This window comes from Buteo buteo, chromosome 3, assembly GCF_964188355.1.
Source record: "Buteo buteo chromosome 3, bButBut1.hap1.1, whole genome shotgun sequence".
NCBI lineage: Eukaryota > Metazoa > Chordata > Aves > Accipitriformes > Accipitridae > Buteo > Buteo buteo.
The window spans coordinates 38464532-38483394 of record NC_134173.1 but is presented as its reverse complement, the minus strand read 5'-3'; the positions used below and the strand labels follow the sequence as shown (position 1 = coordinate 38483394).

Below are 18863 nucleotides of genomic sequence, written 5' to 3'. Positions count from 1 at the left end.
GAGAAGAGAAGAGAAGAGAAGAGAAGAGAAGAGAAGAGAAGAGAAGAGAAGAGAAGAGAAGAGAAGAGAAGAGAAGAGAAGAGAAGAGAAAAAACCATTGGTTTCATTTCTCTGCCTAATGTCTGATAACATCATGGCATTAACTTCAGTAGAGCTGGGATCTGACACTGAACCACAACACTGGTCACTTGGGTTATTTACAGTAACCCAACAGGAACAAGACACCCCATTAAGAAGCAGTGCTTATTCCTTCCAGCCTCTTTTTCACATCACCTAAATCTTCACACCCTGATTTTCCTTTTTTTTTTCTTTTTTTCCTTTTTTTTTCCTTTTTTTCCTTTTTTTTCCTTTTTTTCCTTTCCTTCAGGCTTTCAGTGTTTGAAGCTTATGTCTGGAAGTCTTCATAAAGCAAACCTGGAAATAGAAAATTTAAAAAAAAAAAAGTGTTTAAAATTTCAGCCAAGCAGAAGAAATGTGTGTGATGAGGGGAGGGAGAAATATGAAAAGCTGCTCAAATACTTGCTGCCAGAAAAGCAGCTTCAGAGCAGGTCTTCACTGCGAAAGGCCAGTACTGCGAGTGGCAGAGGCCAGGTTTTGGGGCGGCTCCTGCCTGCACTGCTGTGGGCTCAGGGCTAGTCCGCTCCAGAGCCACCGGTGTCTGTGTGGGGTGTGATGTGCTCTGGGCCACAGCTGGCCCTGAGATGTCTCCATGACTTTGGGGAGGAAGGGCTCGGTGCAAAGTGCTAAACTATTCATGTAGGGTGTCCCCATGTCCTGGGGAGACACCCATGAATGTCCCGAGGTCAAGTCATCTGAAAGTGCCTGGCTGCCATCTCAGCCAGGAGCTCAGAGGGCAGGTCTGAAATCCCACCACTGTCCGTACGCCCCAGAGTGTGGCTTGCCCTCTGCCTGCACCCCAGAGGGAATGAGGAGGGAAGCCTGACTCCCTGACTGTCCCTGCAGGTCCAAGCTGGGGTTGTCCCCAGAGAGTGAAGAGCTCAGACCTTGCTCATGAGGGACTGGAAAACAGACCATGGACATACGTCCCTTCCAGAAGGGCAGGGGAGCTCAGCACAAACCAGTGCCCTTCCTTCCCCACACCACATGGGACGAGATGGTGGTGAGTCAATAAAAAACAGGCCATTTTTCTCAGTAGCCATCTCAATTTTGCAAAGCAGTTGGCAGCGCTGCAACATGCCAAAGAGTCTGTCACTGAGCTCTGTGTACATGAAAGGTGGGTTCATTCCTGCCTCCAAGGAAACTTAACGAAGGCAACCTTAAATGCCTTAAATACCAGCTCAGAGCTCAGGCACCATCTGGAAACAATGAGCTGGTAGAAGTTGAGGTGCTGATGCACCAAATTAACACAGGACCCAGGTGCTGACATGTTACTTCCAGCTCTCCCTCAGCCGCGGCGTGTCCCACATGCGGATTTCAGCAGCGGGGACCCTGCAGTCTCAGGGGCCAGGGTCTGCTGTGCCGGCACGTTCACTGCAGCTGGAGCTGGGTGAGAAGTGGTCAAGACTCAAAAAAGGAGCATTTTTTCCTTTTCTGCAATATATTTCTCCAGGATTTTTCAATTTCTAGGTTTTCAGCATATCCCTTACTCTCATGTTTTCTTAACTTTGTTCTTCTTAGACTACATGTTTCCTTCTTATGTTTATTCCCTCTTTTGTTTCTCTCAAATGTAAGATTTTTTCATTATTTTTGCTTTCCATTTGTTTATTGTACTTTATTCCATTTTCATTTTTTCCCTATCTTTTCTCTTGTTTCGCTCAGCGTTCCCCTCCTCCTTTCTATCACCGTATTTACATTTCTCTTTCAAGGCCCACTTTCTATAGCCTTCCTCACATAATCCCTGGACACACTCTCCAACCCCCATATCAATCCTTTTTCTTTTTCTGCTTATAACCTTTTGTCCTTTTACTGTTTTTTTCCTTTCCAATGCACATTTTCTCCCCCTTCTCACATCCAGATGTTTTTCCCTCTCTATCTCCAGCTGTGCGAATAAATGACTTTTTTGTTTGTTTCAAGGAAGTTCGGTCAATCCTGAACAAAAGTACTCATATTTTTCAGGAAACTGAAACCGTGTAAAAGATCATTTTGGGTGAATGTTTCAAGTAGGACAAACTGAAAATTGATGAGTTTGATCTTTGAGAAAATTTAGTAAATAATAGTTGAAGTAAATTTGTAAATGCTGGAGTGACTCAAAAAAAAAAATCAAAGCATTTTAGACTTTGGGGGTGAATATGAGGGCAGGGTAAGTAGCTTTCCATTTCTTTTTTGGCAGGAGTAAAGGGAGGATTTCTACCCAAAATAACTCAGGTAGCTCCCACTACACCTTCAAAGAGTATTTGTTTTGATCAAAACTAATATTTTGGGAGCAAAATAATTATTGCTAAAAAATTTATCCTGGCCCTAATTTCTATGTCCTTCTCTTTCCCTGTCCAGTATGGTTAGATGCAGACAACATGGAGGCATGGTATGCCTTTTAGCTGATATTTGGACATTACTTTAAAAAAAATTAGTTGATCTCTTCCCAAAGAGGGAGCATCAGCTGTACTTTCTTGAATAACCCAGTCCTTAGCTTCCTGGAACAGCAATTAAAATATGTCCCAGCTGGCTTAAAAATCTTGCATCACATCAAAAGCACAGAAGCTTCTTACTATCGACAGCAGTTTTTTGAAAAGGGGGCAAATGCGTTTCTTGCAAATGTTCTCCTGCACTTAAATACACAGAGGCAAAACATTAGCCTCAGATGAAGGCTGCAAAGTGAAAAACAGCAGCTGAGGACAGCCAGGCTCTGCCCTCAGACACACAATATGATTTCTAGTGATTCAGATGGGAGCCACATCTGGGTACCTGGGAGAAGAATCTGGCCCAGGCACAGCCCCAAATGCCGTGTTTTTTCTGTCCATTGTGCCCAGATCACAATTAGCAAAAAGATTTTGTGGGAGAGGAGGGGACAGAAGAAGAAACTGCCAATGAGAGGATATTCTTCACTCATAAATCCCAACTCATTGAAACACAGATTAGACCCCTGCTTTCTTTTTAACCAGCCCCTGCCTGGAGTTCACTCAATCCTGAAATTTGCTGAACTGTTCAGCTCATGTCTACCCTGAAGTAATGAATTGGCAGGCCTATTTCTAACGGTGATTAATGAAGCTTTTCAGAGGCAACCCATTATTTGATCCAAAGTTAAAACAGTGGTTCATCATTAATCACTACAAGACATAGGCTCACAGATTCATAATTCTCAGCAAGCCCATTTCATTACGGGTCCCACTCTTTCTTTTGTTAACCCAGGGCTCCCCTGTCTCCCCACCCCTCGCAGTCGCCTTCCTGGCACTCCGTTTCCAGGTCTGCTCAAATAAAAAGTCACACAATCTCGGGGTTATTTATCAGGATCTGCAGCCTTCCAAAATTACATCTTCTTTTAGATTTCAAAAATTCTTCTTCCCATAGAAAAATGTCTCCGATTATCAAATATGAGCCAACATTGGCACCCAGTGGCTGAACAGATTAATCACAGATACATATTCCCTTGAGTCCACCTTTTCTGTTCTTCAAAGACAGGTTTTCCTCTGGCATGTATGTGGTACTTACACAGCCTTCCATCTCTAGGCCATCTAGTCATGGCTGTGAACTAGTTATGCTAAGAAAAGAGAAGAAAAACACAAGGTTCTCCCCTCTGCCAGGGCCCATCAAAGTCACTCCACAGAATTCACCAGGTGGGACTAACAACATCAAGGTGCATGGGGTGAAGAGCCCTACACTGACTCGTGGGAGGACACAGCACCCACGCGATGTCATTTGGCACCCAGCAGACATACGGGCTCTGCCCCTGCAGGTATCGCCTGCTTGGAGAAGGGCTGCAGCTGAGTTTGTAAGTCCTGCTCCTCCACAGAGATGTAAGAAACTCATAATGGTATGACTGGTGACCTTAGGAAAAGTCATATCGAGACTTTTTTCTCTAAATTATTAAATCCCTGGCAGTATTTAAAAGTAGTGTAGACGTGGCACTTAGGGACATGGTTTAGTTGGACTCGGCACTGTTAGGTTTACAGTTGGGCTCAATGATCTTAAAGGTCTCTTCCAACCTAAATGATTCTGTGACATAAGCCTTTTCTATGACAATTATGTTCCTAAACTTGCCAACGACTTGTAGCGGGAGAAGCAATGACAGAAAACTGGATGGTGGCTAGCATGTAAAGGGGCAATCCTGAGCCATTACTGTTGGTAATGGTGCCAGGGAGGTACTGACTCTCTGCCTTATGGACGGTCATTGGCAGCACTCTGTCACAGCCTGGAGTACCTAATTCTTGGCTCTAGTCACCTCGCAAGCAGCAGGAACATCAGCAGAGAGGGATCCAATACTTCCAAAGGTGTTTCAAAATCAGAAGGTAAAGGGTAGAAAGGAACTTCCCAGTACTTTTTCAAAAGCCACATTTAGCTCTGAGAAAACTGAAACATTTCATTAGCAAGCAGAAAAGTAGTTCCCTGAACTAATGCAAAAATGTTACGGCATAATACTAAAACGTTTTAATGCATACAGTGTATATAGCCTATATTCAATAATTCAATAGACTAATACGGTAGGGTAATCTGTACAAGAGTATAACATGAAATTAAAAGATGAATTTCAAATAAATCCTTTTTTGTCCTATAGAAATGGACAACTTGGCTTGATCCCATCAGAGGAACAGCTGTGGGATATTTCCTTTAGTCCTTTTAGCCAGAACCAACTTCTCCAGTCATTGAAATGAAAATGTTTCATCAGCTTTAATCATAACGACTCTAATCAGATGCAAAAATTAAGGCACAGAGGAGTAAACGGCTTTTTGTTCAAGGCAACACAGAAAGCTACTTGCAGAATCATGAACTGCTCTCCCTGCAGGACAGTGCCCCTTCCAGCCCTTATTATGACCACTTCCATACAACTGTAGTGTTAATTAATGAGAAGCTGTATTCAGATTTTCAAACAGTTTTACAGTATCCTAACCCATTTGAGAATTCACCTTATATTTTCATTCCTACCCTGTTCCATTACCTCCAACCTATTAAGCAATATCATACACATGGAAGAGAACAAGATGCTAGTGCCTTCCACTGGAAATGCAGGTGCTGCACAGGATTGAAAACCCTACCTGAACTTAGATGTTCATTGGCTTACAAAATCAAACACATCTGTACCTCAAAAGGAAAAAAAAGTATTTCACTGCTAGCATCCAAAGCAAGATAGTGTTAAAAAAATCCCTCACAGATACATAATTTTGAAGAACTTATCACAAATAAGATTAAAGTTCTGTAGAAGAAAAGCCACATTAATTCATTTTCCTTTCAGCCTGAGAAACTTGCTTCCCGGCAAGCACTTTCCCTACTGCAACCAAGGCTGTAAGCTACGATGTAGAACAGCACAAACAGTGAAAGACATTTCCTAAACCTGCTCCATGGGCACACTGAGTGTGGAGCTGTGAGCTGGCAAGAGTTTGACCTCAGAGAACAGGGGCCCAGTGTCCCAGCAGACCAGAAGTCCTCTTGCCAGGTGAGCTCTGAGTTGGAGATTTGGGCTGGCCCTGGAGCAACCCCAGGAATGAGCTGGTTATGACCGCTTTTAGCTGGGTGCTGCTTTCTCTGCATAGCCTCCTGCCTCTCTGGGCCATCGTTCCTCCCAGGACAGCAATGTGCAATGCCGAACATTTGGGTGCGACCGATTATTTGCAGTCAGACGTCAGGTAATGGACTGTGGCCAGAGCTTAGACAGGAGGCACTGTGTGTATAAGTCTGTCTATGGGCGTGCACCTAAGGAAATACTCCTGCTCTGCAGAAGTGCCCCAAATCATGAAAACTTTGCCTTCTAACCACCAAAAAGGGCTGCTGTGTGCCCAGGCTCCCTTCACCTCAGCCCCCTCCTGCGTAGGCTGCTTTTCAGCGTGCAGCTGCACGTGCCTCTGCACCTCTTCAGCCTTTGCTCGCTGGCTCAGCCTTTCAGCAACACCACGTTACCAGCAGTCGTGGTGTTAATGCGATATTGGCAGCCGCTCGCTGGGAAATCAGACGGCACTCCCAAACACAGAAAGTTCCCAAACTCGCCTGTTTTAATCGCTGGTGATTTGGCACAGCATCTGCTCAGCCGCAGCTGGCTGACACGTTAGCCACACCTCGAGGACACAGCTCTGTGGCTCGGCGTTGCCTGCACATGTGTTTGGAAGAGGGTCTTTGCTTTAAGCTCCACAAGCTTACAGAAGGCAGGGGCAAGGTGTCCTTCCCCTCCCCACCATCCCCTTATTTTCACAGGCTTTCCTCACGAACCAATTGGGAATACTCGGTGGGAATACGTTCTCTGTAAATAGTTTCTTCTTCTGCCTGCCTCCTCTGTGCAGCCAGGAGTGTGGGATTTATGAAGCCAGGAAAAGACTGTTCAAAGGAAGCCTGTCTCTTCAGCACCAGCAGTTAAGATACTCAGCCGGGCTGCAGCCGATCTCAGTCCCGTCCCCTTGGCATTTATGCAATCTCCATGAGATAATGAAGTAAAACCAGACGCGATCCGAAGACCACCTACTCAGCTGCCACCCACCCTCCACATCCATCCTTCCACTACCGATGCATCGGCCCGAGCTCTCCCCCCGCTCCCAGCCGGCCCCACCGCCCAGGGGGACGGGGCGGCGGCGGGGGCGGGAGCCACGCCGCGGCCCTGCGCCCCCGCTCCCACAGTCCCGCTCCCCGGCAGAGCCTTTCCCGAGCCCTGCAGCTCCCCCCCGGCACACGATCCGGCTGCACCTAACTCGTGGCCCTGCTAGAGGACCCCGTGGGCACACAAAGAAGTTGGGGAAACTTCGGCCGCCGCCCGGTGCCCGCCCGCGGGCGCTGGACCGCGGCGTTGCTCGTCCTGCGGCAGAGAGGACGCGGGGCGGGGGGGCTCGTCCCGCTCTGCCCGTGAGACGGCCCTCCGGAGGGCATCGGGGAGGCCGGCTGCGGAGAGCGAATTAAGACTCTTTGTTTTAACGAGCTGTGGCAGAGGCAGAGGCAGCGGCTTCCCGCATTTCGCTGAAGGTTTCTTTCCTTTAGGTGGCAGTGTGTGTTTACAGCTCCCCGCAGCACCGCCGGCGCTCCCAGCCCTGCCGCGGAGCATCCTCTGCCTCTGCTCAACCATCGCTGGGTTAATTTTCCAGAAAATCCTGCACAAGCAATTAAAATGTTAATGTTGTGAGGGAAATGCCTCCGTTGAAGTAAACTCATTCGAGAGTTAGTTGCGCTCGGCGGAAGGGGAACAGTCTATTGATTTTGAACAAGGTCATATCTCATCAGACTTGCCACCTGGATTATTTTTGTTTGCGCTGATCAGCTACCGAGTCCTTGATTTCACAGCGAGTTTGAAATCACCTTAATGAAGCAGAAATTTGGGGGGGGGGGGGGGGGGCTTCCCTCCCAACACTTTTCTTTATTACAGAAATGCGCTCCCTCACCTGGTTATCTCTGACCACCTGCACACCCCTGTGCTTGTTAACCTTATTTCACTAAAGCAGCAATAACCGATGCAAAACTCTCAGTCCTGGCAGCTGCCAACCAAATTCACACCTTACGCTGGGATTTGTGCCGCAGCCAGCCAGCAGTGCCTTCCCTCGGGAGGATGGGAACGCCTCGAAGTGGAATTCTGTTAAAAACCAACGAATTCAGCAGTTTATAGAGCCTTCAAGCGACATTTGTGTGGGCATAAGGGATTTCTGCATTGTACTTTATTTATAGAAGAAAGGACTATAATAGAAAGTTGTCCGCTCTTTTATGGCAATTCCTGCTGATGGAGACTGCCTTGCATGCAGAGTAAGTAACCCCATTAAGACAAGGTATGCTCAGTGAGAGTGCGCTGGTATTTCATTACAAGCAAGAGAAACCTGGGACAGAGAAGCAGAAGCACCTAAAGTCTGATCTCATTTGCAGATTCCTTGTGGTCTCCGCCCAGAGCTTGTAGTCTTTCCTCCCTGAGCCAAAGGTCTTACAATGCTCTCTTTTCACAAATGTGGTCACACTGGAAAAGGTGGTTGTGCTTTTTCATCGTATCTAAAATAGGTTATGCTATTTCTAGTGATACAGGCTATGACTCTAACCCAAATGTTAGGGTATTTGCATGCTTAATTCACATCTCTAATTGCCATAATTGCACATGCTCATTAGGCAATTTTGTGTGCAAATGCTGAGTTAGGCACATAACTAGGCATAGTGTTTGCAGTGTGATTTGGTTCAACACTCGTGGAAAATTTGTGAACAAATTAGACATGCAATTGAATGCACATTTTCTATGCTAAGAAGTTGGGCAGGGCCTGGCACCAGGCAGACTGCAGTCTAAATGAATGAGCAGAAAGTACTGCCCTTGTGAATCCCAGTGAAAGATTGAGTCCTTCATCCAGAGAAAAATCAGACCTAAGATGTCCTTCACATTATCCAAAGATTCACACCCTCCTTTCAGACTGAGCTGGAATACTGGGAAGCAAAACAAATTTAACATTCATCTGGGCAGGGGGGGAAGACCAACAACAACAACCATGAAGCTCTAATTTTATGATCTGATTGCTGAGGACGAGTAGATACAGAGCCTCCCTGTCAGAAGGGAGACAAAGCCAGCCTGTCTCTTCCTATATTCCCACAGAAGACACAACAGTGTGTAACCCAAGTAGCTCAGTGTTAGCAATAAAGGATACTAGCACAGCTTTAAACCAGCACAGCTGATTTGAGTTAGAGCCTGCCTATGGAAGCATGACTACAAGAAAGCCCAACTTCCATGGTCTAATGTTTGTAATTTCTCTCTCTCGCTGAAGATATATGTTCTTTTTATTAAAAGCACAGAGGAAAATACCCCAAAAGTAAAAATTCAAGGCACAGAAAGATTGAATTATGGTTTGTTTAATCCTTCAGTTTTACCCTTCCCAAGCCAGTCTGCAAACTCTCTTGCTCTGAATTTATGACAGGCAGGACTAAAGGGACTGTCTATAGATTAACATTGACATTTCCTTTGTGCATTAATCCTTTGAATCTCATTTACCATACATTTCTGCTGAATGACATAAAAATGATGATTTTTTTATTACTGAGTAGATTATGATGAGGCGCATTTTCACCACCATTCAGGAAAATAACAAATGGGAGTCAGAGCTGTCTTTATACCTTTGCCTGTACGGTGACAGTGTGGGCTCCCTGCGAGGGTCTGCCTTTCAGAGGACAACGAGGTCCAGCTCCATCCTGCAAACTCCTACGAGCCGAAAGCACAGGACGCCACAAAGTTGGGGACACTACAGCGGCTGTAACACCACCGCAGCGATGAGCCCTTGAGATGGAAACGCTCACAACTGGGACATCCTCAACTTTGCCAGGGCTGCACAGAGGCAGTCCTCCCTGCCCAGGACAGAGACTGCAGCTCTGGGTGCATGTCACTTAACACAGCTCCTTGCCTGAAGTTTTTTTTGTAGAAAGCACACTTGCTAGCTGTAGGTAGGCACCGTAGCACTTACTCACCCACCATGAGAATCTCCCACCACCAAGAGCATAGCCTGACAGGTGCAGTTTCACAGGAGAGAAAAGTTGTGATGGCCCTGACTCTTGTAAACTGCAGATTTGCATTAAATCATCTTAGGTTTAAAAGTCTGAAAAAGCTTAAGCTGAGATAGTATAAGAATACATACATCACAGATTTAGATATAGATATAGATATATAGTTGCAGACATAGATATGTAAGTATTTCTAAGCTGTGAAGTTCTCCTTAGGGTGTATTTCATGATATTAAGGCTTTGGTAAAAAAGACCAACTTAGGGAATTTGGCCCACAGTATGCCTGCCCACCCCACCTCATGGTCTTCCCCACAAGAAAGGATATTTTTAACCCAGATGAGTTCAGAGAAGAGATGTACTGGCATGTGGTGTAAAGCTGGAAACAAAAGCAGAGACTGAGGGAGGCAGTGCTACTAAAGTCCTCTTTGCCACCAAAACTACAGTCTCATGAATCTGAGGAGAGGAGAGGAGAGGAGAGGAGAGGAGAGGAGAGGAGAGGAGAGGAGAGGAGAGGAGAGGAGAGGAGAGGAGAGGAGAGGAGAGGAGAGGAGAGGAGAGGAGACTGCAGCTGTTGCATGAGCAAATGCGATGGCGCTTTCTTCACCCAGAGCCCAGCAGACCCTTCTGATGCTGCCATTTGGCATTTTGTCCTGCAGTGTCCTGCAGTTACTCTGATGTTACATGGAGCTGACTGGGAACCTCCTTGTGTTCAAAGGTATAAAGAAAGCGTGGAAAAATATATACAAAAAAATTGTAACTGGCTGGGAAAGGAAGGAGGGAAGGAAAGAGAGAGAGAAGGAAGGAAGCGGGAGGGAAGGGAGAAAATATGTCTGTGTAATATTGCATGTGCGTATGGTGCTAGCAAACATTGACATTAAGATTCCATGGTTTATTAATATAAAATCCTCAATTTAAAAAAAAAGCCTAAACCACACAGAACATATAGAAGTTGATATCATACAGTAAATGAATGTGAATGGGAGAAAAAAACACCCAAGTGAAAATTCAGAGGCTAAATACCACATCCTGCTTTACAGCGCACACAGCACAGTAAGCCTAGGAAATGTTCCTTAGGCTATAAAATTACACAAAGGACTAGAGTGTCCCATTTTTCTTTTTAATTTAAAGAAAATAGCCAGAGCCACTGAAGAGAGGGAATTGACCTCTTTGGGTGTCTCACTTTCTCAGAGACGTTTCTGGTCAATCAAGCCTGCACGTCATTCCTGGAAGAATGACCACAGCCTCCACACTTCTGGCCTCTACCCTGGAAGCCATTGCTTATATTTCCATTACCCCACTGTATGTCAGACCTGTTCACAGCCTTCATCAATGGCAGAAGGTCAGAAGTCTCCCAAACTTAGATATCGGCACATAAACTCCCATAAATTAGACACAGAAATTGCAAAATCCATATACCTGAGTGATGGAGCATGTTATTCCCCCCTTTCTGCTTCTTTTCAAGGGGTTACATGCAGTTAGTTTGGCCTGTGCAGCTTTACAATCCATCCATTTTAAAAACAATTAAAATAATATAACATTGATTTCATTATTTTTTTTTAAGCACTGCGGCTTGCAGGAGTGCTGAGTGTGAATGGATCCTTCCCATATAACATAGCATGTAATACCCTCCTGGGGTGGGGACCGCGGCCACCAAGCATCCCCGCTTTGAAGGCATGCCCCACCTTCATGACACCGGGAACAGCAACAAACAAGGGGTTTCTGCTTGGGAGCAAAGAAACACCCCAAAGCCAAGCGCCGTGCCCAAGCTGCTCGGAGTCGTGGCTATGTCCAGCTGAGGCCGGCCTTAGGCAGGAGGCATCTCCCAGTGCTGGCTGTGCCTCAGTTTATAAATCATTTTTTATTTTCCTTTGCTAAGGGTTTTTTTTCTCTCCCTCATGGGGAAGACGAGCTCACATGCAAGAGTGGCACAGGCCAATAAGAAAAAAGCCTCCCTCCAAATCCGCTGGGATCCTGGGCACACTGAGGGCTGCACCTACCCTCAGCTCTCAGAGCAATGAGGGTGCTTCAGAGCCAAGGCTGCGCCTGGCTAGGGGTGGGGGGGCAATTATCCGCTGTGAAATATGGGGAGGGGGACACAACACACATACACACACACAACAACAATGCGGGGCCTGATCTCCAGAAGTGCTGAACACTTGTGAGGCAGCGAACACCTCCGGCGCTCAACAGCAGGAGTTAAGAGCATTCAGCACTTTAGGAGAGTTGCTAAGCATCCCCAGGAATCGGAAGACAGGGATTTCTGCGTGTGGGTTTTTACCTGCGGTTGGAGCCTCAGATACTGTGAAATCCCTTTACACCTAATTAAGATAAATCGTGGAGAAATATACAAAGATGCATAATTTACCCGCTCTTCGACTGATTTAAGTGTATCCCCGCAGGGAACTACACCCATTTAACTAAAATCAAGTTAGAAATCAATTTAGTTACATTAGTGCATTTTCGGTATGGAATAGCCCTTAATTTGAATGGGAATAAAGACCCACTATGGGCCGATTGATTCTGTTAGGTGAAGGAAAAGCTTTTATTCTCAATATAGCTACAAACGAAATCAGATTTAGAATGCTACGGGATATTATATATGGGAAACATTAGGATTTGTGGGTATAGGCTTGTCTTTTTTCACACAGCTCTGAATATCTTCATTCCTCCTGTGATTTCAGGCATTCCCACACAGAGTTATCCCAGAAAACCCTGAAAAAGGGGGCAGTTTCCCTTCCAAGAACCACGGGGGATCACTTTCCGTGGCAGAGTATGTGGGTCTCAGAAGGTCTTTCCAATTTAATGTGTGAGCTCAGGAGACACAGGAGAAAGAAAAAGCCTGCCCTCCAGGAGCATGCAGGGGGGAAATTGCATACACCCGGAGGGAAAGGAATCCGGATAAGAAACCCCATCTCAGCTGGCTGTGTGCCTCCCCAAGCAGGGACAGGGACCAAGCTCGTCTTCGCAGGGGGAAGGGGAGGGAACAGACCTCCTGTTGGCATCCAGTGGGACACGGCAGGGAGGAGGTGTCACGGGTGGAACAGCTTGAGCAGCACAATGTGTCCCCAGAAGGAGGATTGAAATGTCCCTTCAGCTTCCTCAGCTGGCTCACTTTCCCCCAAGGCACAAATCGTTCAGAGGGGGCTGGTGGGTGCACTGGGAGAGCCTGGGGACACCGGCTGGCCCCAAGGGCCTGTTTGCAGCCACCTCTGGCTAACACACTCTGGCTCCCGACTGCTGACCTGAGCGCCCGGAGGAGACCCCGCAGTGGTTGTGCCCCACAGGCATTCCCATTTGACCCCATTGTCTGCCCACATCTGTGTGTGAGGGAGAGATCAGGCAAGGGAGGGGGAACGCAAAACGGGTTTTTTCCAGTTACAGTGGTCCACTCATCCCACTTACTTAATTTTCACTGTTGTCATTTCTTAGACCACTGAAGATTGCTTGCTAATCTTGCCCCCACTATCCAGCTCCTGACCTTCAAACACAGTCCTAGGAGCAATGTTATAAAAGATATATGAAGTAAGACTCTAGGTGGCACTTCAGGCTGCATAACTGTGACCTTGTCTATCAAGACACACAGCATTTAAATCATAAGTTTAATCAGGTAATCCTTGGGCAATCAGGATGATCAGCAAAAGTACGTCAGCACTGTGTAGTCACTGCAGCAATTCCCAGTATACCTTTCCTGTGTACCCAGACCTATAGTTCAGTTCCACTTCACCGGCAGAAATCAAGAGAAATCTCACTCAAGAAAATGAAACTACTCACTGGAAAACAGGCCCGTGGAGCTCTTGCAAGACTGAAGGTTTGGCACCTAAGTAGAAGGAAGAAGCCTAAATATATGTGTGAGCCTAAAATACCAGAGAAGTGTGCTATAGCAAGAACCATAGGAAATTCAGCAAAACGCTGCACCACTCCAATACCTGCAGAAAGGACACACAGGGTGTATATTTTGGTTCTGTTGAAAGTATTGCATTGTCTATTTTCAATAGTTTTCATCGGGACAGAGCTAGCAATATTTACTTTTCTTGTCTCTAAGCCCCAGTTTGGCAGCACATCACGAGTCAGTGGGTGCCTCGGACATGTACTTGCTTGACAATTTACTGAGAATTAAGCAACAGAGCAGCAGTGAAGCAGGCTCCGACATGCTTTTTGGAATCAGGGCCCAAGTGCAGAGGCTTTTCTCAGTGGACATCTGAAAGCGCTGTTCCACACCACAATTATCTAATGGCAGTGCTGCCAAAGGAGGACCCTGCCTTTTCTTACCCACAGCTATTTGTTACTCTCTCTCCTCCTCCCGTTTATCACTCCTAAGTGTGCTGATACCCTTTAAACTAAATTAGTGAAATGGCTGGCCGGTATTAGCAAAACCAGAAAAACCCCACTGATCTGTTTTAGACCGCAAGACCAGAAATAGCTGCCTTAACGTAACTGTGGGAGGGGACAGGAAACTGCAGTAGGGAAAGGAGAGAGGGAATGCGCGGGGCAGGACAAGGACCTCTTCAAACTGCTTTCTTCTGACAGAAATGTTAATGGTGACCAGCAGCCAGCTGTCTATACTAAGTGGACAAAAAAACTTGCCTGCTTCTTCCTAGTTCCTCATCACTGGATCTGCATTAGACTAGTTCACGATTCATCATTGGGAAGTCCCGTAAGCTGCCTGGAAAAAGGCCCGGCATTCAGAGCACACAAGAGATGCAGATGCCCCTCTGCAAGGGGTCCTCTTCTCTGCTGCAGCACATCTGCAAGCCCTCAAATGCAATGCACCCTTTTCCTCGACGCCCTTCCCATGCCTCATGCAAGGCCCTCGGGAGGGGAGGGGAGGGGAAAGGCTGGCCTTTTCCCCTCCGGGCTTTGCTAGCAAGCAGCAAAGCTGGCCCAATCCTTCCCCATCAGCTGCTGAACAGGCAGCAGCCATTTGGCAGCTGTAGGTGTCTGAGGAGCCTTGTGAAGGGAGAAAAGTAAAAACAATAAAGAAGGCGAATCCCAGCCAACTCGTTGAGGATTTGTAAAATGAGGATCGAGTTTTGACAAACTTTTTTTTTCTTTCACAGTGAAACTGGTGGACCCAATTCAGAGTGGTTCCCATGACAAACTTCCCTCCATTCTCTCCTAGGGAGAAGCAACCTAACCCACCAAAGCTGGCACCGCCATGCATAGGTTAGATATTTCCAGGTAGACAGAGGTATGAATATACAGGGCGGAGGCAGAACAAAAGGGATGCTCTATTAATTCTTTTTCAGGTTCTCTCCCTCTCTGTCTCATTCCAGCTTGCCATGGCTGCAGAAGCATTCAACAGTCATGGAATTGGGCAAAGCGAGTTCGCCTTTCAGCAACACGGACATCAGTCAGTCATGCTCTCCCCACCTTAGCTTCTCTGTTGCAACAGTATTGGAACATTTCACCATTGTTTTACTGCTCATTACCCTCAGTTTATTGCCCTCACAGTTTAACCTCAGTTTATCCCTGGGGGTGAAGTGAAGGCATATTTCACCCATTGAGCAAAGCTATGGACAAACTTCACGGCAGCCTCAACAGGCATTTTGGTCCTTAATTCCCAATGAGGGAAAGGCTGGTGCTGAGTAACAGTGATGCATAGCCTATCTGACCTGCTTGTACTCCTACAGATTGTGTGCACAGACCTGGTACCTTCTCACAGGGGAGTCCTGGCACCCTGGGGTCCCTTGGCCATGTTTCTTCCAGAGAGGAGGAGCCCAAGGGGGATGCAGTACCACCAAGGTCACTCTGCCCACCCGGGAAGCAAGGCAGCCAGGGCAACCAACGTGGACACAGGCTGAAGGGAGGGGGGCAAGACGCCCACAGGAGGGCCCCGAGGTCACCCTTAGCACCCTAACTGTTGTGTCAAGGCCACCCAGAGAGCAGCATGCCAGTGCCCAGTTGATGAGGCAGCCTGGCACTGCACAGCATGCCCAACGCTGAAAGTGAGGAGCTGTCATTCCTGAGAAGAAGAGGAGAAACACAGACTGCATGTGGCAGGTACAAGGCACAACGTGTGGGACCGGATCCTGCTTCATGGCACCGGGCTGGTGCAGTACCCACCTGCGAGCTCCTGAGGCAGTCAGTCCCCTGCTCCTGCCTTTGGAGCCTGCAGAACAGCTCTTCCTTTAAATCTTTTATTCCTACCATCTTCTCTTTGAGCCCCAGTGACAAACTCAAATGATGGTTTTTTATGCTTGCTTTTATATATATAGAAGATGTAACCTAAAAACTGGGGGCTTGAGTCCTCTGGGCCAGCTCTGGACAGTCATGTTGTAATGAGGAGCGCAGTAAATGTCAGTTTGTCTTAGAAGACACTCGGCAGGGGTTTAGGTTCACCATCCGCAAACAGTATTATCTTCAGTGCTGTAATCAGCCTGAAGGAGGAATGGGTTCCTGGGACCTTTGGCATTTCGAGTGAAGTAAAGTTATACAATTAAACTTCAGTTAGGAAATATCCATAACTTACCAACAGGGGAGAGCAGTTAAGAGCATTACCAGCTGTCAGCACCTGGGAAACTAAATTGAATGGCCAGAGCACTGAGATATGAAAACCGAAGAGAAAAATCACATGCGCCTACTTTCTTTACGGCTGCAATGTCATAGGTCGTATGTTGTGCTAACCTGTAAGAAATAATAGGAACTTGGAGATAAAATATAGCTTCAAATGTGAACCAGGGCATGGCATAGAAGAAGTTAAGCAAGGACAAACATATTACTAGTGCTCTGAAGTATAAAATCACTGTCTCAGAGACTGCTTGCTCTACTCCTAGCAGCTTCGTAAGCTAAACCAGCTGTTGCAAATAACACTGTTAGATTTTTAAAGACATCTATTTCCTTGATTATAAATAGAAACACAATTTATTTAACCCAAAAGTACCCTCCCATGTAAATTTGGGGTTTTTTAAAAATTGAATTAGCAATATATGCAATGACAGCCTTTCAGGGATGTGTGACGCTTGTACAGATATTCCTGAAAAATTTGCTATCACTCTTACAAATTTATCACTCCCTTCCTGAATATCATAAATGATTTGGGCAATGTACTGCAAAACAGAAAATAAAGAAATAACGACTAAAATGTTTTGGTGGACTTTATGTGTGAGGAACTGTGGCCTCGCACATAGGACAGGAGACCTCTTAGCCCAGGTTCATTGAGATGGGGATAAGCAGGAGCAGTAGGGATGGGTTCAACCTACAGTTGATGATTCATCCTCTGAGGAGGATGAATGCACTGAAGCATCTCTTGACTGAGAGACTGAAGAGCCATAAACCTCCCACCCCTCCAGGCAATGGAGATACTTGTGTTCCCCTACAGATGTGGGACATCTGTTATCACCGTGTGTAGGGGTGATGTGTCATCACCACGTGGCATCAACAGCCTGATTCGGAGGGTCGGAGCAGGACACAGCCATTTGGTGTCACGCAGCAAGAAGGGCCGGCAGAGTACAGAAGCAGGTTTGGGGAGGGAGAGCAGTAGAGGGGAAGAGGCTGGTGGGAGCTAGGGTCAAGCCTAGTGTGGCGCAAATTAAGAGCCTGACTAAAAGCAGGAAATGTTCACACTTCTCAGAAAGCTTTATGAGCAGAGATAATGAAACAGCAACCCCTGAAGCACTTACGTTCCCATTCACTTTTCTAATGCATCCATTTGAACAGTAGCTCCTGTCACAGGCTGTTCCTGTGGAGCGATGGGCAGAGCATGCGTGTGGCCTGAGAGGAGCACAGTGACACTCTCGCAGTGGCGTATGCCAGCAGCAGGTACCAGCCTTTTTAATGAAGCCCTCAATCGCTCCCTGCCCTGCTGACTGCACACTGTGGGTGGCACTGGCATGGATGCCTTCACCAAAATGCTTGCTTCATGTCAGGGAGCTGCACCCGTTTGTAACTCCGCTTCCCTCGCTCTGTGGGCACTGCCGGCCACCCACCGCATTGAGGGGGAGGCAATGACGACAGCTGCCATGGAGCCTTCAAGGGAATGTTGACTCGCCCCCATCCAGAGCTTGCAAGAAGCACCCAGGAGTCTCCCTCAATGATTCGCAGCAGATGGGGAAACATAGGTGACAGGCGCAATACCTCCCCAATCTGCCGCAGCTTTGAAATGCCGTGGCCTTGCATAACATTGCTAAAACAAATACAGCAATTAAAAACCTCTGCGTAACGAGTCCAGTTCTGCAAACACACAAACGGGCAGCAGAGCGGTGGCAATGCCGAGCGTTGCCTGGTAATCCATTTTCTCAGAGCTACGTAATGACCACATCCATAAAGAAGCAGGGGAGGAAAGGGAGGGAAGCACAGGAAATCCATTACTGCCATAAAGGGAAGGAAACGGAACAGGAGCCTGGACCCGAATCTGGGTCCTCCTGGATTCCTGACCTCCTGCCAGGGTAAGATATTAGAAACCAATACCAGGGGTGGAGCGGCAGTAACCGCTGCAGTGACTCATTCCCTTGTGAAAAGCAGAGCCACCCAGACAACTGGCACAGCGCCTCGCTGCGTGCGCGGCCTCGGAGAGCTCGCCCCGTCACGTAAGCAGCTGGCACGTTTCCTGTGATTAACGAAAAATGCAGATAATTTAGCCTGGCTACCTGAGCACTGTCCCTATTACTGTCTGATAGAAATGGAAACAGAGTCATCCTGATGTGACTTTTGATCCCGAAAAAGCATGTAGTACTACGTGAGATAGGCCGGAAATGAAAGTCCAAATGGAAAGAGATTAGGAATTGCTCTTTGAGTTGGTTAAAACCACAGCTGACCTTATTATGCGGTGTTCTAGGAGAAGGAGAGAGAACTCTGAGACAGGGCAACATTCAGGCTTTCTCCTTCCCCCTGCCTGTACTGCTGTCGCCTATACCCAATTCTGGTCATGTGCTGCGTTCTCACAGTTCCCACACAATTCCACCCTTGTGCTCCCAACTCAGGGACGAGGAAGCTGTTTATCACAGCATTCCGTTTGTCACATTCATTTCAGACGACGATAATACCCAGTTCCAAGTAGCACGTTTTACATCAGCAAATATTGCAGCAGTTCTTCTCCAGATGGCGAAATGAAGGCTTAGGGGGGTAAAAAGACTTTCCTTTGGCCACCTAGCGAGTCACTGATCTCCCAAGTTCCAGTGCAAAATTAAACATCACTGCCTAGGCTTGCTTTTAAATTTAGCTTACCAGTATATCCCTCTGAAGTCCATACATGAGAACTGTGCCTAACGACTTGCAGGGAGAAGGTGGGGGTAGAGGGCAGTTCATGCCTTGGTACTGAGTCAATCATTCAAAAGCCTGCGTGCTTTCAGCATTTGGCTAATCAAATTTCAGCAGAGTGCACATAG

At 46.9% G+C, this 18863-nt stretch overlaps 1 long non-coding RNA gene across 2 annotated transcripts in view; it reads right to left on the bottom strand.

Annotated features, from left to right (window-relative positions):
* Positions 1–252: 252 nt before the first annotated feature.
* LOC142029481 (uncharacterized) overlaps positions 253–18863 on the bottom strand; it is a 48840-nt gene continuing 30229 nt past the window's right edge. For both annotated transcript variants that reach the window (XR_012649939.1, XR_012649938.1), the window contains exon 3: positions 253–414. This is a non-coding gene — a long non-coding RNA (uncharacterized LOC142029481). The remainder of the gene's footprint in view (positions 415–18863) is intronic.